The 26670-nt window shown below is 40.7% G+C and overlaps 1 protein-coding gene across 3 annotated transcripts in view; it reads right to left on the reverse strand.

Moving 5' to 3' along the window:
* The window catches only part of DCLK1 (doublecortin like kinase 1), a 328724-nt gene that overhangs the window by 276874 nt on the left and 25180 nt on the right, over nucleotides 1–26670 (reverse strand). The gene's annotated exons all lie outside the window — the stretch shown is intronic.

Consider the following 26670-nt stretch of genomic DNA (forward strand, 5'->3'; position numbering starts at 1 on the left):
TAACACAGGCATACCTTATCCAATACATGGGGAGCCAAATATGTTTGGGAATTCTGAATTTTTCAGATCTTAGAAAAATAGTCCAGTATATATATCACACATTACTTACCCCTGCAGAGGCATCTGAAGCAGCTTCCGTGATCAGCACATTAACAATTCTGTAGTGACATGTATATCTGTCCACGTTAGGTGAGAAAACTGTGACTATAAAGTAGGCTTGCATCAGTGGGGTCAGGTTTTGCTAACTAATGAGTAATGAAAAAGTTTGTTTCTATAGCTTTTGGGGATTGGGAATAGCAGAAAAAGTACTGTGGGGCTGGTACTGAAGGTGGCTGAGAGTCAATGAAGAAGGAATGAAGAAGAGTAGGGCCAGGACTAAAGAGCCCATGGGAGATAACCAGTGGCAGGGTGGAGAGGCGTAAGAGAGGAAAACAAAAAGATCAAAGCAACAGCATGAAAGCCAAGAGAAAATGACATCATGGAAGATCAAAGTACAAGGAAAATCAAGATGAAAAAATATCTGTTAATGCACAAAAACAGAAATACAGGAACTGGATAGGAACTAAACGAGAAGCTTCAGTCTGTCTGGATTCTCTTATGTAGGTCTGGGATACTATAAACACTCAGGAAATAGTCTTCAAGGTCAACAGCATTTCGAATCTGATATGTGAGTTTCCTTTTATCACCTAGGATTCAACCAGCTTTTCCAGATGGTACTCCATGTAGTACTTCAGTTTATATCAATCTCGGTCAAGAAATACTCTATGAGGAAATAAAAAGTTTATTGATTCTTGTATTATTTGAATAGTTAGCTTGACTTTTGATTTTTACTTAACCTCAGACATTGGTCTATAATATCATGTCCAGTGAGATTTCCACAGATACTTTTGCCCACACACTGATTTTACTTTCATTCTCTTTTTCTAAGATAAGGAGTCCCCTTCTATTACTGGGAAGAAAGGATGTAGGCTTTAAATCAGTGGTTCTCAACCAGGGATGATTTGATAATGTCTGGAGAAATTGTGGATTGCCATAACTGGGGCAGTGAGTGGGGTAGTGGCGGTTCTACTGGTATCTAGTAGGTAGAGGTTATGAATGCTGTCAATCATCCTACAATGCACAGGAATCCTCCCTTCAAACAAAGACTTATCTGGCCCCAAATGTCAATAGTGCAGCGTTGAGAAACAGTGCTTTAAATAATTACAGACTTTTGATAGAAGTTTTACCTCACTCATCACAAAATAACCATTTCAATGCATATGGAAATTTACTGCAACATTAATTAAAAGGTTAAAACGAAAGCAACTTTTAAGAGAAAGAATGTTAGAATTAAATAATTATTAATATAATGACGCTAAGAACTCAATTTGATGTAAGTATATTCTCCCCCAAATTATTCCTTTTCCTAACACCTCATTAATATAGTCTAATATCATAAAGCTTTACAAAAATAATGTGAATTTTGAAGACACAATCACATTACTTGGTGCATTATTAAATAACATGTTGGTCAGATTATAAAAAGATCTAATGAAGCAGAAAAAAAAATTCAAAATCACATATCAAAAAAAAATTAAGTGTGCTTAAATATAACTTAAGACGACCATCCACACAGTTCAAAAGAATAGAGGGCGGTTAATGGGTGGCTTTCAAATGCAGACTGTCGTAGTTCCAATTTAAAAGTCATATGCAGAAAATGGGGTCTTAAACGGCAGGTACTCACTTCACAGAAGTGGCATTCTTGGAAAGTTTCATTGTTTAGAAACTTGAATTATACCCTGTGTGCCTGGGTAGAAAGCACTGGAGACCAACCACCATCTCTACCTCCTGAGTCCACCCCAACCTCGCAGGCACACAAAGCCTCATCATTAACAGAGGACTGCATCGAGCCATGGCTGGAATATGCTCTCTCACTTCTTCCAGGAAAAATCACAACATGTACTCAACTTAAGTAGAAAGTTGATTTACGTAGGCGTTCTTTAGTGAAAACTTTATTTCCCTTTAACATTCCATTTGCTCTAGTCGACTGGAGGAAGGAACAGCAATGCTTTCAGATCAAAATGATTTGGAGAACTGCTAGCATCCCACCAACAGCAGGCACTGGCTAAGCATTACCTAAGGAGGATGGAGAGCGTGCAACCTGCCCTCCTGAGATCTCCAGCATCGCTACTGTAGCAATCACTGGGGCATGGCATTTGTCACTTAAACGCTCAAAAAAATGTGTACAAAGGAGCCATTTTCCCAGACGCACCGCATCAAGAAGGCCTGATGGACCCTCCAAGCGCCTCCTCTCCTGAAACATCAGTGGAAGAGCTACAGTCCTTGGTTAGACCCCCTGTGAGAGCGTGGTTTCCAAACCTCGCTGAAACGGAAGTTGGAAGAAAGCACTAAGGTCGCTTAAATATTTTCATATAAAAAAAGAGCCAAACCCATGCACTGGATTAGACAAACACCTGAGCCAGATGAACCCCAGTTACCCATCTAGCATTTTCTCTTCCGCATCCCTCACTTTGCTTCCTTGCTCCCCTGTAGACAGGGAATATAAGCAAATGGCCACCATCAGAAAAAGGCAAGAGTTGCCTCAGAAACTCAGTGTCTGATGAGTCAAAGTTATGGTTACAAGGAATAGGCTCTGACCACAAAATTTTCTTTAAAAACCCTCTGAGCACAAGAATCTCTAAAATCTCAGTTGAATTCCCCAACCACCCATTCAGTGTTAAACAATGGACTTACACATTCCAAACTGATATTTTAAAAGTCCTTGTGGAAGGGCACTTCGAAGAGTAAAGATTCCATTCTTCATTAGGCCATAAGAAGAAAGCATCTTATTTAAGGAGGAAAAGGCTAGGTTATCTTAACAGATCAAGATGGTGGCCTCAAGCCCTAAATGGTCTCTGTCAGAGCCTTTCAGCCCTTGATTAGTGATGTCAAAGGTCTAGGAAGTTCTCTAAAATATACTGGAAATTTCTAGTTTGTTTGTTTTTTTGTTTTTGTTTTTTTAAATTTATTTATTTATTTTTGGCTGTGTTGGGTCTTCGTTTCTGTGCGAGGGCTTTCTCTAGTTGTGGCAAGCGGGGGCCACTCTTCATCGCGGTGCGCGGGCCTCTCACTATCGCGGCCTCTCTTGTTGCGGAGCACAGGCTCCAGACGCGCAGGCTCAGTAGTTGTGGCTCATGGGCCTAGTTGCTCCGCGGCATGTGGGATCTTCCCAGACCAGGGCTCGAACCCGTGTCTCCTGCATTAGCAGGCAGACTCTCAACCACTGTGCCACCAGGGAAACCCTCTAGTTTGTTTTTAACTGACCCCTGGGTTCGAGTCTCTGTAACTTCTCTTCCATTTTATGATTAATTACCCTGTGGGGTCCCTCGTTAGCTCAACTCCAGTCCCGTGTCTGGCAGATCAGCCTGTGGTGGTGGCATTCACCATCCAGATGATGATAATGAAAATGTAAATGGTAATAAAATATCCACTGCCTAGGCTGTCAATTAATGCCCATGCAATCATCTAAACATTATGAATGTGGCTCTCCAAGATCAAACATGGAATAGATTCTAAGAAACATATAATTGTATTGTTCACATCCCAACCAATCTCAAAGATCACCATATAACAAATAAATGATATACAGAACTCCTCCAGAAACAATATTTTCCCTTGAGTTTCCTCGTTCATTTTTTTAAAATTCAACAAATATTTATTAAGAACCCACTGTGCGCCATCTCCTGTGGTACTTCTTATCCCTTCCCTTGATCCTCTAAGGTGGGGTTGGGAAACTTGATTCTATAAGCTACTCTGGTCATTCTATTAAAGCACAAGATTAGTGAATATATATTATATATATATATATGTAAGTGAATATATATGTAATATACATATATATATATATATGTCTCCAAGTCAACAGGTTCATTTCCTCTTGGATATTTCTAAATTTCTTTGTTGTTGTTATTTTTGTAACATAATTAGAATGTGCCAGAAAAGCATAGGGATGGGTCCAACTGAGACTTCCCTTTCTCAAACAACTGCTTTTATCAAAAGGAAGAAAATGAAATTTATTTGTCTCTTGGCATTAAAAATAGACCAGGGCAGATGGATATGTAGGGTTATACTATCACAAAGGAAAACTCAATTCCTGAGGCATAAAAACATATGCAGAAATGTCAGTAAGCATCCACGAATGCTTTTTCTCTGGCAGAATGAAAACAGTGAGGAGAAAGACAGGATTGTAAGGGTCACCAGACAGTTGCTAGATTCACCTTCTTCCACTGCCTTTCTCCCCAGACAGTTAATGATTCTTGGTTTAGAAACTGGACCACAAGGGACAACAGCTGGATATCTGATTTTTCTAATGACTGATATGCTTCACTGGGCACAGGGGTCAAATCTTGCAGAAATCTTTCAAAAATTCTCATGCATAGTCTGCTGAAAGTTATGGCTAAAAAGGAGAGACACGAGACAAACTTGAAGTTTTGGAAGTCTTCTAGAAGAATCACTAAGCTGACAGCACAGAAGTGGAAGGAACTTATAAAGGCGGGGGATAAAAGCCCAGATCTGGAAATAGTTATTCTATTAGTTATTCTATTCTATTCTAGGTTAGTTACCCTATTTCCAGATCTGTCCTGCAGAACTGTATTTTATAAGAAGTTAATTACACTTGTGAAAGCTACAATCATTCTGTTATTATCTATGTTCCCACTAAATCCCTATTAGAAAGACTACCTACAAGCATCAGTAAGTTACATTAAGAAAAGTGAAAACCCAACAAGGTGTAAAAACTGATGTGAGAGTAACAACAAGCCAATGCAAGATGGTCTTCGCTACTACTGGTACGTGGCATCTATTTCTGTTTTTTAAAATCTACTCCTGGGATAGACTTACATAAACAGCTTTCCCATCAAAAATTAAATTATCATTCCATTTTCAAAAACCTCACATGACTATATAAATCAAGATGAGCCTTTGTGGGACTTCCCTGGTGGTCCAGTGGCTAAGACTCTGTGCTCTCAGTGCAGGCATTGACCAGGTTCAATCCCTGGTCAGGGAACTAGATCGCACATGCTGCGACTAAGACCCGACGCAGCCAAATAAATAAATAAATATTTACCAAAAAAAAAAAACCCCACAGACTTCGAGAATGAACTTATGGTTACCAGTGGGGGAAGGGTGGAGGGAAGGGATAGTTGGGGAGTTTGGGATTGACATGTACATACTGCTGTATTTAAAAAGGATTACCAACAAGGACCAACCGTATAGCACAGGGAACTCTGCTCAATATTATGTGGCAGTCTGGATGGAAAGGGAGTCTGGGGGAGAATGGATACATGTATATGTATAGCTGAGTTGTTTTGCTGTGCACCTGAAGCTATCACAACACTGTTAATCGGCTATACTCCAATATAAAATAAAAAGTTCAAAAAAAAAAAGATGAGTCTTTGAAAACAAAACAAACCTACAAATAGATATCATCTGTGGAGGAAAACTAATGTCTTGCAACACCTTACTGCCAAAGCTAAATTCTTAATAACTGATGTTTTCTTTAAGCATCCACTTTGAGATAAACTTAGATACTATAAATATGCCTGAGGACTCCCAAAGAAATATTTTTATCAATATTTTAAAATAATGCTTTGATCTCAAAATTATATAAATAAATTATACTGATATCCACCCCCAGGAGGAGCTTGAAACAGAAGCCTACACTTTCTAAAAGCTGTCTTTGGATACTTTTACCTATTATCTTTATACTTAAAATAGACTTAAACTGTGAACAAATCAAATGGTACAAAGGAAATGAACCCTTTATAGAGTCCAATCCTGCCGTCTTTCTCAAACGTACCATCTCATCAGTTTGCTGTGGTATTTTCTAAACCTTTTTCCTTAATATATATAATCTATAGGCTGTTTTTGTTTCGTTTTGCTTTTTACTATGAAGGAAACCATACTGCACATATTTTGCAAATTGCTTTAGTAAAGGAAAAAATTACTAAGGGTAAACAAAGGCCAGGAGCCAGCTCTGTACTAGTGCCCCAAAGAGACAAGAGTCCATCTATAATTATCTTTAAAGCTTCAACCATAAAGTTCCCATGACTGCTTACATTTGCTATAATTCACCCTAACATTGTTTATCAGAAATCAACCCCCTAAATTACTACACATTATCCTTTAAAACTGAGGAAACAACCACCAATATCCTGATGTTATCAAGTGAAATTACAGTTGGGATAAACCAAGAAAGCTACAATCTGCCATTAAGCACAGTAAACCTGCCAGCTGCTAGAGAAGATTTGAAAAGGGCAAACCCAAAGAGAGACAGACACGATGGGCATCTCAAGGGCACCACGGCCCAAACTCCTGAAGCTGTCCTTCCCTTCATTCTTTCTTTGGACTCCTATTATCCTGGTGTTTGCGCAGCTTTGAATAGACAGATAGGAACCCAAAATAGAATATTTCATTTGCATATTGTGTATTTTCAATTAGCTTTCCAGTAATAAAATACATTACTTGTGTGAAGAAATACTTCAAGAAAAAAATCTCTACCCAAACCAAATCTTGTGGCACTCGGCACAAGGTTGGATGCTTTTATTTATTTATTTATTTATTTATTTATAATTTATTTATTTTTGGCTGCGTTGGGTCTTCATTGCTGCCCGTGGGCTTCCTCTAGTTGCGGCGAGCGGGGGCTACTCTTCGTTGTGGTGCGCGGGTTTCTCATTGCGGTGGCTTCTCTTGTTGCAGAGCACGGGCTCTAGGCGCGCAGGCTTCAGTAGTTGTGGCTCTCGGACTCAGTAGTCGTGGCGCACGGGCTTAGTTGCTCCGCAGCATGTGGGATCTTCCCGGACCAGGGATCCAACCTGTGTCCCCTGCATTGGCAGGTGGATTCTTAATCACTGTGCCACCAGGGAAGTCCCAGGTGAGATGCTTTTAATAAAATATTCTACTGTTGCTCTAGATATTAAACGCTCACCCTTCATCAGCTACAATTAGATCCTCTTCCCCATTCAACTCAGCAGCCAGTGTCACTGTTTATCCATCTGACATCACTGTTTGCCAGTTATCAGCATTACTTAATTAGTTCCTTGAACAGACCAAGTCAATGTCAGGAACTGCTTCTCTGCCTTAAAACACTCCGTGCACTGGCCCTCTGGAGTGCACTTCTGTACAATCTGGAATCCCCTGGGCTCCAGAACACCTCACCTGAACTCAGGTGTCTGGACAAAGTACATGGGGAGAGAGGATCAGTCCCCAGAGACGTCTGCATAGGACGACCTGAATGCCTCCCACTTCAGCTTCTGAAACACCCACAGTGACAGAGAGTGTTTGCAAGTCTCTGCAAGTGGGATGCAAAGTTTGCAACAAAAGACGGCATTGATCTTCGGCATGGGTGTTGCTACAAGGAAAAAAGCCTTTGTAAAGGGACCTGTGATCTCTTCACCCATGGTGCAATTAACAGAGTTAGGAGGTGTTACGTATTCCATTGCTAATCAATTCTAAGCATCTCATAGAGACAGGCATTGGTGGGCACAGAAACATGATAAGACCCATCCTCGGATTTTAAGAAAACTTGTAGCTTAATGGCAGATACAGACGTGTAAAGATGGGGCTGGAAGACAAAGCCATGTAGACGTGGGCACACAGTGGGTGTCCAAGGATACTATGCCTTTTTCCCATCAAGGAGCCCCCTGGACATTTGCCTCTGTCTCCTCCTCACTCCCTTCTAACAGGGAAGGGCCGGGTTGGGGGAGGCAAGGGTAAATTGGACCCTTAATACTAGGGACACCCGTCCTGCTGTGGACACACCTTCTCCCACGGCTCTGTCAGGGCTGATGACCAAGTTCCCCCAGGAAACAAGGAGAGGAAAACGAATGTGGTCAGAGACTAGGGAGCAAGAGGCACAAAACCTGTGTTTTTGGTTTTTAGCACAAAATGTAGGTAGCCTTTGGGCAGTACCGGAGTGCCCACATATAAAGGATGCTTTGGCTGGGTCCAAACAACATGTTTAAAAACATGATGTGGGAAAATGGTAAAGTTCCAGTGGCTTTCCTGTTTCTTCATAACTGAAGACTCAAATTCACCTTTGCAGACTGATCCTTTCTACTTAGAGAGTTGGCTCTGGGGGCTGAGGCCTGAGCCCAGGAGGGAACGAGCAGACAAGAAGACGAGCACCCCGCTGTGGGCAGGTGAGCTGGCCGCTGCCACGGCGCCAGAGAGGAACTTGACCCTGGCCTTCAAGAGCAGTCCAGGCTGAAGGCTTTTCCTGTAGTTTTTTTTTTTTTTTTTTAAATGTAAAAAGCTTCTGGAAAGTTTTGTTAAATATCACCTTTGGCCTTAGCTCTGCTGTGGGGAATGAAAGGCCAGCCCTTTTCCACGTTGAAGGAGAAGTGGTGCAAGGCAGGGAGCCACAGCCTGGGAAACAGGTGGTAACACGGTGAAGCGTGCCCTGCAGGAGGGCCAGGCAGCCTCGGCCCCAGCAGCCCAGCTGAGGCGGGACAGTCAGCCAGGTGGGGCTGCCGGGTGGGCAGGGCCTCCCAGAGGCACCTGGAGATTCTGAGGGAGCAGAATCTTAACGTCACTGCTAGGAGAGTATCTGTACCTCTTGACAAAGCCAAATACTTTATTCGACTGTTAAGAAGCCCCATGACAACCACATTTCCATTTATGTCTTAGCTCATAATAGCTCGAGACGGATCACTATTCTTAGCCTCGCTTTCTTCTAGTGCAACCATTTGCTCAGCCTGTTACACTCCTCTCCCACCTCTACTCTCTATTTCAAGGTTCCTATGGATTGTAATGTTTATGAATACTTTTAAAAATAGATGAAATATCAACAACCAGTAAAAAATTGATGAAATATCAATAACCAGGGGCTTCCCTGGTGGCGCAGTGGTTGAGAATCTGCCTGCCAATGCAGGGGACACGGGTTCGAGCCCTGGTCGGGGAAGATCCCACATGCCGCGGAGCAACTAAGCCCATGCGCCACAACTACTGAGCCTGCACTCTAGAGCCCGCGAGCCACAACTACTGAGCCCGCGAGCCACAACTACTGAGCCTACGAGCCACAACTACTGAAGCCCACACACCTAGAGCCCGTGCTCCGCGACAAGAGAAGCCACCGCAATGAGAAGCCCACGCACTGCAACAAAGAGTAGCCCCTGCTCGCTGCAACTGGAGAAAGCCCGCACACAGCAACGAAGACCCAACGCAGCCAAAAATAAATAAATATTTTTTTAAAAAAATCAATAACCAGTAAAAGAAATACGTTTTCATTCTATATTTTTAAAGAACACTCTCAATCTGCTTACCATCATTGGTGCTATTTATGTAAGCAAGTTTGAGGGAGAAAAGTCTGAAATCATCTTCAAATGGCTTTTACCAGAATCATTCCTCTGCTTTCAGGAGCAGGTTTTAATTTTCCTGTTTAGTATCTTCGATAGGCCTGATTTCTGGCCCACTTCAAATCGCTCCTCCTTTGTGTCATCTCATACATTTATGAATAACGTGTGAGCTCTTCCCTGCTTGACAAGAACACCTCACATTATAAACAGCTAGGTGACCCAGCAGGACAGGCCCAATGCCTGGGGACCCAGGGGGCCTGCCAGCCCTAGTAGAAACACAGGCCTTTCCCCAGTGTGCTTTGTGCAATTTATGGAAGTCTAACTACTTTTAGAAAGAATCTTGTTCCAAGTCAGTCACTATGTTTCTTCCCAGTAAATCTCAATGCTTCCCCGCCCTCGTGACCTTCTCCACAGGACTGTTTTCCAACAGGAAGCCCAGACTGTCCATTTGTGAAAGGTTCCTATTTGCCCCAAGTTCCCCATCCCCCTCCTCCTCTTTCCACCTCATCTCTCTGGCAAAGACATCTTCTTTTTTCTTTTTCTTTTCCTCTTTTTAAATTTTATTTTATTTTTTTATTTTTTTGTTCTCTGTACAAAGAAACCTACAACAGGTAGTTCTGGTCACTGAATTTCCCTAACTCCCTTCTTTGTTTCGGAGGCACTGACTCTTGCCTCACACCAATAACGTTCAGCCCAGCTTGATTTCTTCTCTCCACATTTCAAATATGAAACAAGACAAAATCTTGTTTCCTCTGGTATGAGAGTGACTCCAGCAATACCTCCCGGGAAAGGCTGACGACACTTTGATCCCCACTTGGCGGCATGAGAGAACCAAAGCTTTTTACTCTGCTGGTGACCAGTCACGACCGAGGTCCACTGGGGAGGATTAGCAAATGTTAGAAATCCAGACTGTGTGTGTTTGACTACCAGAGTCCCCAGGTGTGCCACATGCTTGGTAGGAATAAGCACTGGGTTGACAATCTATTACTATTTTTAAAATGTATTGCACTTTACCTTTGTAAAGTGTGAGATGCCCTACAACACACTATAAAGCAGGCTTTAGTTCAGAATGGGGTGACATAACAGTTGTAGGTTTACTGATGTGGTAAGGAAAATTATTCAACATTTCTTGGTCTGGTGAAGGATAAAGACAAAAAGGAAAATACTTATCTTGGGGTGTGGATATTCAGGGCTTTCTGGATGAAAATTCTCACAGCACTGAGATGCTGAACCTATGGCCTGATGGGGCTGCTCATTCTCCATTAACAGGGAAGATGTCTGAACGCTCCAGAGAAGGTGTCTTAGAAAGGAGCTCCCAGGAAGACCAGACGGAGGGCATTTCACGCAGAGGGGATGGGACTACAACGACACTGGAGGTTAAAAACAGCAAGCTGTCTGGAGAACGGGGACTGAGGGTGTGTCTGGGGAAATGGCAAGAAATGAGGGCGGACAGGGAGCAGGGGCCCATATCTTGAAGGCTGTGCCACGCTGGGACAAAATCAGCTGTCTTAGCGAGCATCCTCTGGAGGCAGCATGGAGGCCCGGGTGGAGGGGACACAGGCAGGAGGCCGAGACCAGCTAGCGAGCTTCTGCGGCAGTCCAGGCCAAGAGTGAGAGCACAGAGAACGGGAACTGGATTCCCAAAGCATCCCTGGGGCACACTGGGCGACTCACTGAGGGACCCACTGGCTATGGGGACAGTGCAGGGAAAGGAAGGATGTCCAGATGATGCTCAGGTCTCTCGTGAGGCAAGTGGAAACTCAGCAACAGAAGAGGAGGGCAGTAATGACCTTGTGATCATATGTGCCTTGCTCCCCAGCCTCCTGCCACCCCACGCCAATGGCCGGCCCCCTCTTCTGCTGTCACAGGACTCAGCACTTAGCACATGCCACTGCAACCCTTTCTTGAAATGCCTGTCTCCTGCCCTGTACTGCGAGTGTCTCAGGGCAGGTGCAGGTCCTGACTCATCTTTGTATCTTCAATGGCTGGCACATGATGTCTTGTTATGCGACAATGCCTGACCTTCAACTTTTAATCTACATTTGGACACAAACGGAAAATGACAACCCAAACTTCAGAGAAGCATCATCTGTTTGCTTCTCTATATGTTTACAAAGTTAGTCCACAAAATGTCTTTTAGTTATAACACCCCAGAGATATAAATATATATGAGTCAAGGCAGATGAAGAAAATAGTGTGATGTGATTAGTAGCATCTGATACTGTTGACTATACACAACTCCCAAATCTGCTTCATTTTTCCCACTGGAAGACAATAGTGTATAAGAGTTCTGGCCTATGCATTATTTTCTAGCTGTGTTATTTTGAACATATTATACAATCCCTCTACATCTCAGTTTCCTCATCTGTAAAAGAGAAAAAATAGAACTTACCTCAAAGGGTTGGTGTGAAGAATAAATTTTAAAATGCATATAAAGTGGTTAATATATAACAGTTGCTGAGTACGTGTCTGCAGTCATTATGCATATTGATTGTTTAACATTTAACGGCACCACTCCCCACCTTACTGCCCAAACACATCCCTCATTCATCTGAGATGCCTTTTCTTTCTTCTTCATTTTCTTCACTTTTCCCTCTCCTTCCCACGTCCAATCAGACACTAAATTCTATACATTCTACCGTCTAAATATCCCATGCACACTGATCAAGAGTTCAGACCACACAAAACAGTCTGAACTAAATAAAAGAGACTCTGAAAATAAGACAAGTCAAGGAAAAAAGTGGCTTCAGAGAGGAAGGCACTGGTCACATCATTGATAATCGGGTCTCAATAAGAGACAGGAGCAATAACGGTACTTCAAACTACTAACATAATGGGTCATTGAGATGTTCTTGAAATTCTCACTTCTATATCAGACCTTAAATATGTAACTGGTTTATATATCACCTACTACTTGAAAACAATGGAGGAAGGAGTGCTCACAACTGACTTTTAAAGTTGGCAGTGTACCTTATTTGGAACCGATTGGCAAATTATTTAAGAAGGTTCCTGGAATAATAACATAGGCATTTTTTCAATTAGATTGACAGAAGTCACCATGTGGGTAAAACCAACACTTCATCAGTAATACTAGGTTCCAGGATTGGGGAAGGGCTATTTTGCTATAAAGAATCTCCCAGGGGAGGGTTCCATAGTGGCTAGAAGTCATCTGGTTAAGTTTCCATATATTGTAGTAGAACTTCCATTTTTTAAATGAAAGCAACACTACATGAGTAAAGTACCATATATTAAATGTAAACTCCTTAAATGAACAAACATTTACCAAGCACCTGATAAAATTCAAGTACCATGTTATTAGGGACACTGAGGTCCAAGATATTCCCAAAGGTACTGTCGGCTCCCCGACCTTCAATCACTCCTTTATAATCCAGGTACCTAGGTTCCCAATCCTTTTTCTTCCCCAAGAATCTCTTCATAGAACTATCCAACCTCTTGAACACCATAAGGAATTTTTTAATAAATTTTACATTTTGAATGATAGTTATTTTAAATAAAATGTTTCAATTTAATTTGGAAATGACATTAATAGAACTTGGCTAACACTTATGAAGTATAAAGACAAAGTCTGTTCTTCCCAATCAACCTGTGTTATATATTATCAAGTAATTTTAATTTATAAGGCAAATATAAGATTGATCATAAAAAATTTTAAATGACTATATATTATGTGGTATTTGTATCAAATCTATGTTAAAATGTAGACAAAATACATGTTTTAATATAAAAAAAATAATTGCTTTTTGTGACGTGAGGCACATCTTGCACCAAAAATTCCATCTTGTTTAATAACAGTCTGAGTAGAGAGTTTTAATCTCAGTAATTAAAAACTAAATTTGATAGAATTAGCATAATATTTTCTTAAGTACTAGAAACAGCCTAACACACTATATAAAAAGTGGCAGTATCATTCCTTTGTATTCTGCTCCTTATTAACTGCCTATATGTAACCAATAGCTCATTATGAATATAAATTTAACCATATATGGCTAAGAACAAAACCAATTTAAAGGTACGTAATAATCAAAACCATGGTATAGCTTGTGGTGTTCCACCAAGTGATAAACCAGCTGAGAAACAGGTCATGGGGCCTGATCTCCACTAACTGCCATGCACGGCTCCTTGATACACACTTAGGGCTCTAAAATTGATTCCTTTATAAGGGAAAAAAAATTTAAGCAACAATCATATTTGTAGTTTTTTAAAGATATTAAGACAAATGTCATCACTGGGACACATGCATGGGTACCCTAGGGGCTCCAGAACCATCAGCTGAGAAGCACTCTACCATTCTGAAGGTATTGCCCAGGACAACATGAAGAAGAGCCCTGGAAAGCATCTGTTGTAAAAGAAAGGAGAATTTAAAGCCAGGAATATGATTTTCTATGAGTGAAAAAACTAGATAAGAAGAAAAATGAAATTACCTCACACAAACTAAAGGCTCAAATGAGAGGGGAAAAAAAATCAAGGTGTAAAGGAAAAAAGGAGGAGAAAAAAGGAAGCACGGATGATATGAAGAAGGACCATATGTTTGTGTCTTCCTTTGAACAGAAGCACCAGACTTTTGTTCTGATAAAGAAACAAGTGAAAGAAAGCAAACCCATGCCCGACTGAACTGAAGAATTATGAACAGGAAATGTTTTGTCAAAAGCCAGAAATTTCTTTTGGTAATCAAAGGCATGAAAGAACACAGGTGGCAGAATTTACCCTCAAATCTCTCTTTCTAGGCTCAGCCTCCTGGTTGCTTCAAGAAAATCACTACTAAATGCAAGGAAATTAAAAGGGATCTTAAGATTTCAATTCTGTCACTTGATGAGTAAATATCAAAGACATATAAATTCCCTCTAAAAGGATACAAGAATAAAAGATGGAACACTGATAAGCACATAATAGAAAAAGCAAACATTAGCTCACATGTGAAAGTGTAACCTTCCTGGGGATAACATCCCCAGATCACAGCACTCCTAAGAGTCTCAAAGGAGAATATGATCCCCCAAATTTAAGAGCTACTGTTGTAGATAAAACAAGAAAACCTCAGTTAAAGACATAGGGTTTTGATTTGCTTTAAATCATTGGAATCAACATTTTTTCCATTTTCTTATTGTTATTCTCGGTTGTCAGCTTTAGCAAAATGGAATCATAATAAAGACCATACACCTTAGTATGTAAGAGAACAGCCAAAAAGGGGGAGCTTTAAAAACTGTCAACCAGTTCTACTGGTTTTGAAAAGGGTCTTCTATAATGATTCTCTCCAACACAGCCACCCACTGTCATAAATCCTTGGTTCTGTGGACGGGTAGATCACCAAGGAGATAAGAAAGTGAGAATCAATAGCAATCTCAGCATCTCATCAACCTCAGCCCTGTGCCGAGAAAGAAGCCCACAGCCTTTGGACGGATCTTGGCCAGGCACCAGCTTCACTTCCTCACCCTGTAAGAAGCCTTACACAGGTGACTAAGCCTTGTTTTGGGTTTAGAGATGGCCTTGAACATAAAGAAAAAGGATACATAGACATAAATAGATACAGACATAGGTATAGATAATGAATACACAAATTTCTCTGGAATCCAAAAGCCAGCAGCATCTGAACACTGAATTACGAAGGCATTCAATGATGGTTCAATGAACAGAATTTCCCCAGGTGCAGCTGTACTGTACGGCAGGATATTGGAAATCACAATGAAGTCTTTTTTCCTTGAGAAGAGAGAAACGGGTAATAAAAAAAAGTCCTCAAAGATCTTGAAGAGTAAAGTGATGAAACGACAAGTGGAAAAACTGCCCTGAAGAAGGGGAGAGAGAGATTACAAAATAATTGGATCTCACCCAAGAAACAGACAAAGCACATGGAAAGCATATTTTAGTTAAGAAAAAGCAAAAAGATACACAGCTTGAAATATGTTAATATAATTTGAAATCTAATCAGCCTATAAGTGGTATTTTTGGACTGTAACAAAGAAAGTATCTCCAAATGGAGCACGGAGAAGGCAGGAGTAAAGAATATATATGTCTGGGGAGCCCCCCTGGGGCATTAGAGGACAGTAATTGTTATTCCATCCTGCCGTGAACGTTAAATGTTTTTCCTCTTAGTTGTCTAGGTTTGGAATTAATTCAGAAATACCATATGTGCAAAGAGTGCAAAGACCACAAGTGGTTCACTGCACTGAAATGCTGCATCACCTTCTCTGCTCCAAGTTACTTATAAAACCCAAGTGAGCCCCAGTGCTATTCAGCTGGAGAGGACGAAGATCACAGTAAAGGTTAAAGAAGGATATACTTAGTAAACCCATATTATACAAATGACTTCAAAGGTAGAAAAAAAGTCTTTCCTATAAATGCATATAGAAGGATGGGGTCAGCATTTAAAAATTGATGGAATTAAAAAGCAGATCAGTGGGACTTCCCTGGTGGCGCAGTTAAGAATCCACCTGCCAATGCAGGTGATATGGGTTCGAGCCCTGCTCTGGGAAGATCCCACATGCCGCGGAGCAACTAAGCCTGTGCACCACAACTACTGAAGCCCGCACGCCTAGAGCCCGTGCTCCACAACAAGAGAAGCCACCGCAATGAGAAGCCCGCGCACCGCAACGAAGAGTAGCCCCCGCTCGCCGCAACTAGAGAAAGCCTGCGCACAGCAACAAAGACCCAACGCAGCCAAAAATAAATTAATTAATTAACAACAAAAAAAGGAGATCAGTGATTGCCGGTCTCGGGGCAAGAGTGGGGAACTTTCCGTGGTGCAAGTGTCCTAACACTGGATTGTGGCGATGGCTGCACAGTTCTATAAATGTATGAAATCACTGACTAGTACACTTAAAACGGGTAAAATTTATGTATGTAAATTATGCCTTAATAAAGCTACAAAGCTTTTTTTAAGTTGACATGTTTTAAAATTCAACAATATTCCCTTTCTATAAAATGGCTGCATTTCTGGGTAATGGATTCCATTAAAAATGTTATTTTTCCACTGTTAGGGATGGAAAACTTTACGACAATTTTTTAAAAAGATTCTTAAGTGCTTTTTAAAATTACTCAAAATAAATTAATTTCATAACTAACAATCAAAACAGCAAGGAAAAGTTAGAAGAAATCAAAGCAAGACATTTCAGTAGTAACCTTCTCAACAACAACCTTCTCTTTTGGCAACCCAGTCAAACTATAATATTGACAGATCCCCAGAATTTGATAATTTCAGAAGAAAAGTATTTTTAAACTCCAGTGGGTAAAGTAGATAAACCACAGCAATGAATCATGAACATTCTTACAAAAAAAAAAAAGATGCATGTGAATTTTATATACTCAAAACATCAAAACACCATATAAAGCCAAGTATGGCACTGTGGTTAAGAATGTCAGTCTGCCTCGATCATATACTAATCAATTGGGTCAACCAGTTATTTCCCTTGTTTCTGCCTCTGTGAAATGGAGATAACAATAATATCTACCACATAATACTACTGATGTGGTAAAAAAGAACTCTTTAGTTAGTGTCTGGCATATGGTAAACAATCAAGAAATGCTAGCTGCTGTTGCATTCTTATTGATGTTATTATCTCTGAGTTAGGTTCCATATACAGATGATTTTATTCTCTTTTCTACAAAGCCTCACACCCAGGGACAGCTCCAGGTCTCTACCTTCCTGAAAACTCAATTACTCAGCAATGCTCATGCCAACCGTTTCCAGCTATTGCAATAGAAAGTATCTTCCAACTTTTGATTCATTACACAGTGTGTTATCATTCATACGCTGGCACAGAGCTGGTGCTACACCCCCGAACTGGTCTGACACACTTTCTTCAGACTGTGTTAAACTAAATTATTAGGCAAATAGGACAAAGAAAAAGTCAAATGAGCAGAATCCATTTACAATGGAGTCACTTACAGTAAGGTCCTTCCAGAGGAACGAAGCATCCAAAATAGAGACATGCAATAATTTAAACACACAGGGTAAGGCTTCATTTTTCCCTTTGAAAAAAGTAATTTTAAAACCTTGAAAAAAAAACATTTATTACTGTTGCTGACCCTCAAAACCATATCAACATTTCCTCTAGTCCTTCCCCTCATTCTCTTGTGCCCAAAAATGTACATATGGGGGGGTAAAAATAGCCAAAATCAGTTCTCATGTATTTTGATATTCTTGTAAAATCTTGAAAATAACTTCCCTCTCACTTCAACTGATGCAAGGAAAGGAATGGTGATTTTACAGGATCTGACTGCCAACATACCTCCCTGGGAAAGTGCAGGCTAGTGAAACTGAGGGCTAGTTCATTTACTATTTATTTTCAAGCCTTCTACAATATGCCACGAGCTTTGAGGACAGGGACTAATTTAAATGTAAAGCTATTTACTAGCATGCTGGTACACAGAAATAGGCTTTCAACGTTATTCATATTCTGAATGTGCCAGAAGTGTTATTAATTAAACTATAAAGTAGAACATATTTTTTTAGCTATTTAAAATGTAAAGGTATTATTGCTTAAGAGTGTCTTGACAGTCACATTTCCAAACAGTGCAAGGATATCCTCAAGCAAGGTTACCTATACCAATCACCTCCTACATTTTGAACATACAAATATGAGAATGCACATTTCCCTAGCAGTGAATCTACGGGGTCCTAAAGGGACTCCTCTGCTTAGGATTCCATTGTGAGGAATTCTTCCAAGTCCTCCCCCTATCCAATGGAGGAATACTGAGATATTCCCAACTCCTGGCACAAGCCCATGCTCCATAGATGTCTACTGATCTAACAATCTATGAGAACATGCATATTCTCAATATTAGAGGGCATGTGAATTAAACAGCTAAAGCAGGACCATCTCAATAGAACCCACGTGAAATTCCTGATCCAATTTGGCAAAATCAAAGGCGAATATGTGGATAGTCTGCTCAGCTGACAGACACTGGCACAGGTCTTTGTTTCTATGACAACGGTCAACAATGGGCACCGAACAATAAAATAATGGGATTAGGTTCAATTTCCTCCACCTGAAAGTATACCAGAGGCTTCAATACACGATATTCTTAGGTCCTTTCTTTTCCTATACGGTTTAATAACTGTTGCCAAATGCAAAAAAAAAAAAAAAAAAAGTTTAATAAATAGACATACTTTTTAAACACACAGTGGCTAAGTCTACCAATTCGCCATGAAATTTAAACAAAAGAGAAAAGGAATTCTTGCTATAAAAGAAAATGATGTTCCCAACCAAGAAATGGCCAACATGCCCTTTATTCCTTTCCCAGCACACCAATCCCAGAAAAGGCCTGAGAAATACATAATTTTATTTTTTCCCAGGGCTATATCATCAACCAGTGACAAAAATGAACATTCTATTGCTTCTCCGTATGCCACTTATTTCTAGAGCTTATTATTTTCTTTCCCAATTTGGAGCTATGATCCCAGAGATTAAAAAAGCCCCTGATGATGAGCTCCCGGGCACTGTGTGGCTGTTCGCAAAGTCACGTCTGCCCTACGTGGTGTGCAGCCATGGGCAGCGGACAGATGAATTCAGCAAGCTACATCTCCCCAGTCTCTTAGCCTCCCAGGCTGCACTGTAAGAGAACCACTCCAGTTCTGATTACTAGGTGATCACTGCACACCAGTTTACCCCTCCACTGTAGTTCTCAACAGCTGAGTCTGTGATACATAAGACTCTTGGCCACTAAATTCCTAGATATACTAGCTAGAAATTATTTTCAAAAGTTGCCCCTCCACCTCCTGCACGCATTAAAAATTTCCCCGTGTTTTTCTGGACATCTTCCATGTTGAGAATTTTCTCATGCATAGGGACTCTGCCTGACAACGGTTGGAGATCTAAAACCAACTCTCGCTTAGTGACTTTCAATCCTCCCCATGGAAGATATCCAGAAGGACCATGAGGAAAATATTAAATCTGTATGGCCTATCGAGGGGAGCATGCAGATAACTTCCAACAGCATGCATATGGACCCTGAGGCAACCATGTACATTAAGCCCTTCATCAGGATCAGCATTTCCATGGTTATCCTTCAGCCTTCCCTGCATCTCTTAACTTTCATTTATTCTCCAAACAGGAAGTCATCCATCGTTACAGGAAGTCATCCATCATTACAGGAAGTCATCCGTCGTCTACACACAGGCAGCCCATTGAGGCCAGATCGCAGGGGGCACACTCTTCATGCTAATGGACTGACTGCTATCCAGAACTTGGTTGATGGCAATCGTACCTTGCCGTCTGATGTTAATACTGACATTGAGAAGATGCAAATAGAACTGCTAAGTCAGCTAAAATTAATGTTTAAGTCCATCTACTGAGTGACAGCCTGGGTTTATCATCTTTAGGTCTTTGGATTCCGATGCTCCGTTCATACTGTCCAGTCGCCTGATCTGTGCTTCCCTAACTTTGATATGAATGTGGATCGTGTGAGGATCTTGTTAAAATGCAGGTTCTGATTCAGTAGTAGGTCTAGGGTGGGGCCTGAGCATCTGTATTTCTACAAGCTCTCCAGTGGCATTACCGCTGCTGTCTTCCGACTCCTCTTGGTAACAAGGTTTTAAAGAACATGGGTGGAATATATACCTGAGCATACAGGACTTTCTACAACTTATTTTGTTGTATAACTAGTTACCAGTTCCCATAGTATTACTACGGGAAAGCATCAGGGGTAAAATGTCTCTTTTTTTTTTTTTTTTCAAGATAACGCTTACCTTGAATTGTTTTCTTTCTAGGAGATTGTTTTTAAATAAAATATTGATTTTATCTTACTACCTGCCAAGGTAAGTTTAGTTTATGGTTTTCCAAGTAAAGAAAAAGAAAGAGTAGAAAGATCTCTCCAAGAGACCCTCCTAGTCCTATATTTATGTGATTCTACTTATCAGAATCTGAGCCACAAGTTAAAACCAAGAAACATCATTTAATAAATATTAAGCATCTAATAAGGGTAGCCAAGAATACAGAAGTCCATATAGTACTGTCTTCTTTCTCCAGGACGTTCTGGTCTTACGCAAGTTCACAAACAGTTATAACACAAGCAGACGTGATTAGGCACGGAAAGAGAATTACCTGGTGTTTTTCCCTCAGGGAGAGACTTGTAAAGCATCATGGCGACTGAGCTCCAACTGACCTAAAAAGCCTAAATTATCTGGTATTTATGAAACAATACTAGACTTATTTAATCAGACAGGTTTTGAAATGTGATAATCATTTTTTTCCATGAAGATTCCCAGCAGAGCGAATGAATTCTGAGACACTTTTAACCTCCAATAACTGACTACATTGAATAACATCTCAAGAGTCACTACTCCACATGATGTCTGCCTCTCAGTCTGCCTTTAGAACTCTATAACTCAGCCATAAGTCAGAACTCAGCCAGGAGATGGTCCGCTGATGAGTTACTAGAGAAGAAAGCATGCTGGACAACTTGCCTTCCAAGGATCTTATACTGGGCAATAAAATAACACAATGAGAGAAGGAATGACTTTATAATTTCAAGACATTTCCCACATGAATGTACACAGTAGCATGTGAGATTACAAGCAAGAAACCAAATTGGATTCAGAGTAGGATCTGAATTGTTTTTTAAAGAAAAAAGCAAAAAACAGGCCAAAATATTAACAAGAGCCATCTTGTCAATGAGACTGCAGGTCATTTTAATTTATCTTAATATTTTCTCATTTGCTCCAGAATTCTTTACAACAATTATACATTAATCTTACCATGGAAAAAGCCAATTAGAACATAAATCTCCCATCTGTCCTTTTGTTTCTATGGCATGTTGATGTTGTTTACAACATAGTTCAGGTTTAAAATTGGATTTTAAAATTTCCATTTAATTTCTGAAACTGCCTTCTTTCATTTAATTTAGTTTCAAGGATTTAAACTCATCAGAAAAATGTGCTGCAACATACTGTACTCGGCATCACAAACGCCCTTGACACTGCAGGTTTGTGTCTGTGCAACAGTTGGGCCAGATGCTCTTCATGCCAATCTCTTATTTGCCTATCACCAATTTTTAAATCCATAAAATGTATTAATTAGCTCTCCTCTTTATGCACTGGATGGCAGAGGAAATGTCAGGAAGATTTTGAGCAATTCTCCTGACTCAGATGGTGAAAATTCTCTAGCAGAATATCTATTGTTTCCCCACGGGATAAAAGTTCTTTCAATCGAGGAACTGCTCTAAAATTAGCAGATGAGTTTTTGTTTAATTATCCTAGAGCCTTTAATGAAGCAGGTGTCTGAGCTAGAAAACAAGCGCCATAATGAGCCGCTTACAATCTGCGGTTTCAGGGCAGAGAGCACCACTAGCATTGAGGGCTACACACAAGCACGGCCCAGGGTGACCCATCAGCTCCTAAACGGCCTTGACCTGTGCTTTGCAGAACACTGGAAGCAATGTGTTAATAGCAAAGGTGTAGGTCATGCAAACCGGTCAAAGGTCCAGTCATTTAGTCATTCAATCATTTCTTGAATCAGCATTTACCAGGTCAGGCCCTAGAGATTCAGAGGCCAATAGGACACCTTCCCTAGCCTCATCCTATGAATTCTGAAGGGGGAGGCAGGCACATCATCTGTCAATAGGCCAGCATAATGAAGAATTGTGGGGTCATCTACAAAGGACTGAACAGAGCCCCAGGAGCGGGGGCTGTCAGTTCTACACGGGGAAGTCAGGAAATGTTTCACAGAGAGGCCACCTTTGAATTAATCTTGAGAAAGAATCAGGTTCTTGCTGTGCAGAGCTGTGGTGATGATTCAATGAGATGGATAGACACATGGCAACTAGCCCATGGCACCGGGCACAGAGAAGGTGTTCAACCAATCATAGTAATAATAATGTTAATATTACTATATTAGTGTAGTGGTTTGTAAAAAAGTTACCCTTAAGAAATGACTGGTACAAATGACTGGTACAATTAAAGAAGAAAGTGAAGAAAATAATACCTAGGCTACATTCACAACTGATTGACAATAAATGGAATGACATAAATATAATCATTAGTCGTTTAGCTACAATACAGACAATGGAAACAATGCAAAATGACCAATTCTACGTTGACAGTATTCTACAACTACGTGTCCTGTACTTTTAGGAAAGCCTGGAACTTGAAGACAGCAGGGAGAAGGACTAATAGTTATAGAGAACCTACCATATATCAAGCCAGGGCCTTTATGTACATATCTTCTCAATTAATCATCCCACCAACACTATGAGGTATGCTTTTTTATTGCCATTTTAAAGAGAAAACTGAGATTCAGAGAGTCTGACTTGCCAAAGGCCACACAGCTAATGCGCGATGAAGTCAGGATTTGATCTTATAAGCATCTCATTTCAATTTCCACGCTCTTTCATTATACCACGGAGCATTTTCATGTGAAAAGGCGCATTTACAAAGGTAGATATGATCAGTAATTATTAAAGGGTAGTTTTAAATAGTGAGTTTCCTCAACACATTTAAAATATGATTGTTTTTCAAAAACAAAAAACAATTTACCCTTAGCTTTTCAGGTATAAGAACTACCAATAGTTAAGTGCCTACCACAGTGCTAAATTTGTCACACAGATTGTTTCATTTAATCCTCATGACAATGTATAAAGCAAGCATTATTATCAGTCCCATTACACATATGAGAAAACGAAGGAGTATCAGAGAATTAAACTTCCCAGTGGGAGGGCAGATTTCACTGTGACCAGGGGGAGAGGACAGACTTGACCCCAAGTCTATCAGTTTAAAACCATGTGTTTGAAACTCATCTATAAAAACTAGTGTTTCTCTTCTGTACTATATCACTGCATATATCAATACCTATGCTTACATTACAACAGATGTAAGTAAATTTCCTCATTACAAGTAAATTCAGTATATAGGATTTTTAAACTTCATCACTTAAGTGGGGAACTAAGGTTTCCAGGCCTGAGTGAGAAACTGGATCAAGCTAGATTTTTCAGACTGAAATCTGAGCTCAGGCCCAGCTGACGTGAAAGTCCAAGTTTGTTCCTCATTCCAACGTGCTCCCTCAGGGCAGAGGAAGCTCCCAGGCCAAATCAGGCTCCCAGCCTTTGTAAAAGCAGGAGTCAGAACTAGGAGATGATCCCAAAGCCCCCAACTGGTGAAAGTGCCCCAGCACCCTCAGCCCAGCAGAGGGAGGGTTTCAGCACATCTTCAGTTCAACAGGTGGCCACTGGGGAACTCAGAATTCATTTGACAGCAAATTAGAATTCAATTTCCAGAAAACTGACTTTTGCTGAGACCAATCGAAGCCTTAAAATATACACCACTGCAGGCACCCATAATTAATTACACTGTCAGAGGCGCTAAGGCTGGAAGACAAGGACTTAACTTTTCCCGATTTGGGGGAATTAAAAGCCACCTAAGGACAGGTGTAGCTGATAAATCCTGAGTATCAACCAAAGCTATATAATGTAAAATAGCACACTCCATTCTGGGCACTTTAATTCCCGAAGTGAAGCATCATAATGATTCTTAAGCTCCTTTTTTCTCTGAAAACAGCTAAGATTTCCCAGCAATTCTGAGCTCTGGCAAATCGTGAGAATGGCTGAACATGTGCTCTGAGCGTCTGCAGGAAATTTTAATTTGACATTTTAAAATGAAAGCTAAATTATTTGTATCAACTGTTTTTTACATCAGTTGCAAACAAAACTATGAGGTGTTACATGCACTTTCACAACATAAATATACCAAATCGTAATAGTAAAAATCTGATACCAAGAATAAAGGTTTTAAATATGCTTAAAGAACTTAGAGCTGTCACAGAAGTTTTAATTTAAACACACACACACACACACACACACACACACACAAATCACTGTTACCAACAGCTACAGAAAAATCCTTTTCCAGTCCAACCAAACCCTTTCATATCCTAAATTCCTTCTTTTTCATTCGGAAACCTTTGGTTTTCACATTTTCTACACTCATTAATTGCTACAGCCAAGGTCAGATGTGGTAGTAATATGTACCACTTCTTTAACTTGCATGGAGAACTATTCTAAGCTCTCTAAACTCAAGCGTGAACCAAATTATTTTTACTTCAGATTAGAATTAGGTATTAAAAACCAGAAGGAAAAAAACCAAAGGCCATTTTGTGACCTCTGACTGATAAATTCCTATGGACGGTATCACCATTTCCTGCATTCCAATAAATTCATAAACTACCTAAAATAAACGGCTGCAATTATTATGACTCATTTATAAGTATCTTTTGAGCTTTATGTTTGTAACAGGTGAGGGGACCAGTGATCAAAAGATACTGAGAAGACATATTAATTGACTAATATATTGACAGCAACTGGGATTTCCTTTACAAAGCAGCTGCTTTAGTCATACGTTTCAACCTCATACGTTGAAACCTAACCCCCAAGGTGACCGTATTAGGAGGGAGGGTGCTTTGGGAGGTGATTAGGTCATGTGGGTGAAGCTCTCATGAATGGGATTAGTGCCCTTATAAAAGAGACCCCACAAAGCTCCCTAGCCCCTTCTGCCATGTGAGAACACTGCAAAACCAGAAAGTGGGCTCTCATCAGACCAAATATGCTGGCACCTTGATACGGACTTCCAGCCTGCAGGACTGGAAAAAATAAATTTATTTTGTATATAAGCCACCCAGTCTGTGGTATTTTGTTATTACAGCCCTAATGGACTAAGAGGGCAGCTATGATGCCTGTTCTCAGTTTACCATCTAAATCAGTTTATGAGTACCTTTACCTTAGCTGAGTTAGTCCCAGTGTTTTTCCATATTACAAAGACAATAAGTTGTTTGCTCACACTAGCTTGCAGCAGTGGTGGATTTTACAAAGTGCATGACCTATGTGAAACGTCTATAAGATAAAAATACAATACCCCTGAGTGAGTTTTTCCTCTGATACTAAAGTATATTGTTATTTTATATAGGTCTTCAACGTCAAAGAGTAGATAAGATGGGATGTGCATACATCTTCTACTTAAAGAGCAATCTGGTTTCTCATGACTTATACTTCAGTTGGGAAATGGGGGATCTTTGGGAAGTGCCTTATCTATGATCTGCACAGTATAAATTGCCTGCTTAGGCACTAAGTGTTCTAAGACTTGCTGTTGTTTATGTTTCTAAGCAAGGATCCAGCAGTCACAGATGCTGAAGACTAAGCAGCTCAAGACAGCCCGATTAGCTGTTCCAAAAAAGGAATCAGGAGATTCGCAAGTGTATCTGTTCAGCAAATCTTGTACCTTTCGGGCTTATTTTAATCATTTAAAAATGAGTCACACTCCAAATGGCCTCTGGGAGTAGCTTCCTAGTAGGGTGAGTGAATAACCCACAGAAAAATTCCAACACCCAGAGCCTGGACCAGGACAAGAGGAAAAGACTCTCACACCCTGCAGAGCCACCCCTGAGCATGGAGAAAGGGGATATGATTTTAACCTTCAACTAGAAAATGCCCTCTGTCCGTCTTTGGGGGCCCTTAATCAGGGCCCAGATAAATAATGCATCACTGAAAATAAGACGCGGCAAGAGCCTTGACCTCCTAAGCATGCCGGCAAAAGTGCCTGATCACCTGGTGAGCAGAGGCCCCCGACAGGTGTGAGGAGGGGGCAGCAAGGTTGTGAGAACCTTTAACCGAAGTTTCAATGCCACTGGATAAAGAATGGAGTTGAAATAATTAGAAAAGGTTCACTCCCAAACAGCCTGCTCATGAACCACAGCGGCCATCCAGGGAAACTGCACGTTCCTGCAAAATGTCTTCTATACGGTGCAGCACTTCCAATATGTTGATTTCCTCATCTCAGTCAAAACACCTCAGAAAAGCGCTGTATAATGACCTCATAGGTTAGGGCTTAAAGCAAAGCCAAGAGGCCGATGAGCAAGGAGGACGAGTGATAAGGGCATGTGGTCCACGTCCTCCAGCGCCCATCTCTGGGTACCATATGTAACAGCCGGCACGGGCTTGCACTGTTCCACTGTCAGAAATCCCAGAGTCACCAGTTTCCTTCCCGTGGATACATCTGCAGGCTGCCCAAAGGCAATCTGAAAAGCCATTCCTGCTTGTATAGCTTCCCCTCTACCCATTCATCCAAAGCACTCAAACTATTAATTAAACAATTCTATTTCCTCAATACAAAAAATTACCTTTAAAAACTTTATTGGACTTTGGATTTTCATACAAGGGCTCAGTTATACTATTAAAAAAAAAAAGGGGGCAGGCAAGTGATCTTAAGGGTGATGTCCTGTGGACAGCACGTGGACCCTAATGCCACAATGGGCTGGGTAAGATGGTGGCAGCACAGGGTGCCACCCTCCTATGGCAGAGCATCACGTAACAGGAGGGCTTGGAGGGAAGTGATTTTTTTCTCAGA

This window comes from Eschrichtius robustus, chromosome 18 (genome assembly GCF_028021215.1).
Source record: "Eschrichtius robustus isolate mEscRob2 chromosome 18, mEscRob2.pri, whole genome shotgun sequence".
Classification (NCBI taxonomy): domain Eukaryota; kingdom Metazoa; phylum Chordata; class Mammalia; order Artiodactyla; family Eschrichtiidae; genus Eschrichtius; species Eschrichtius robustus.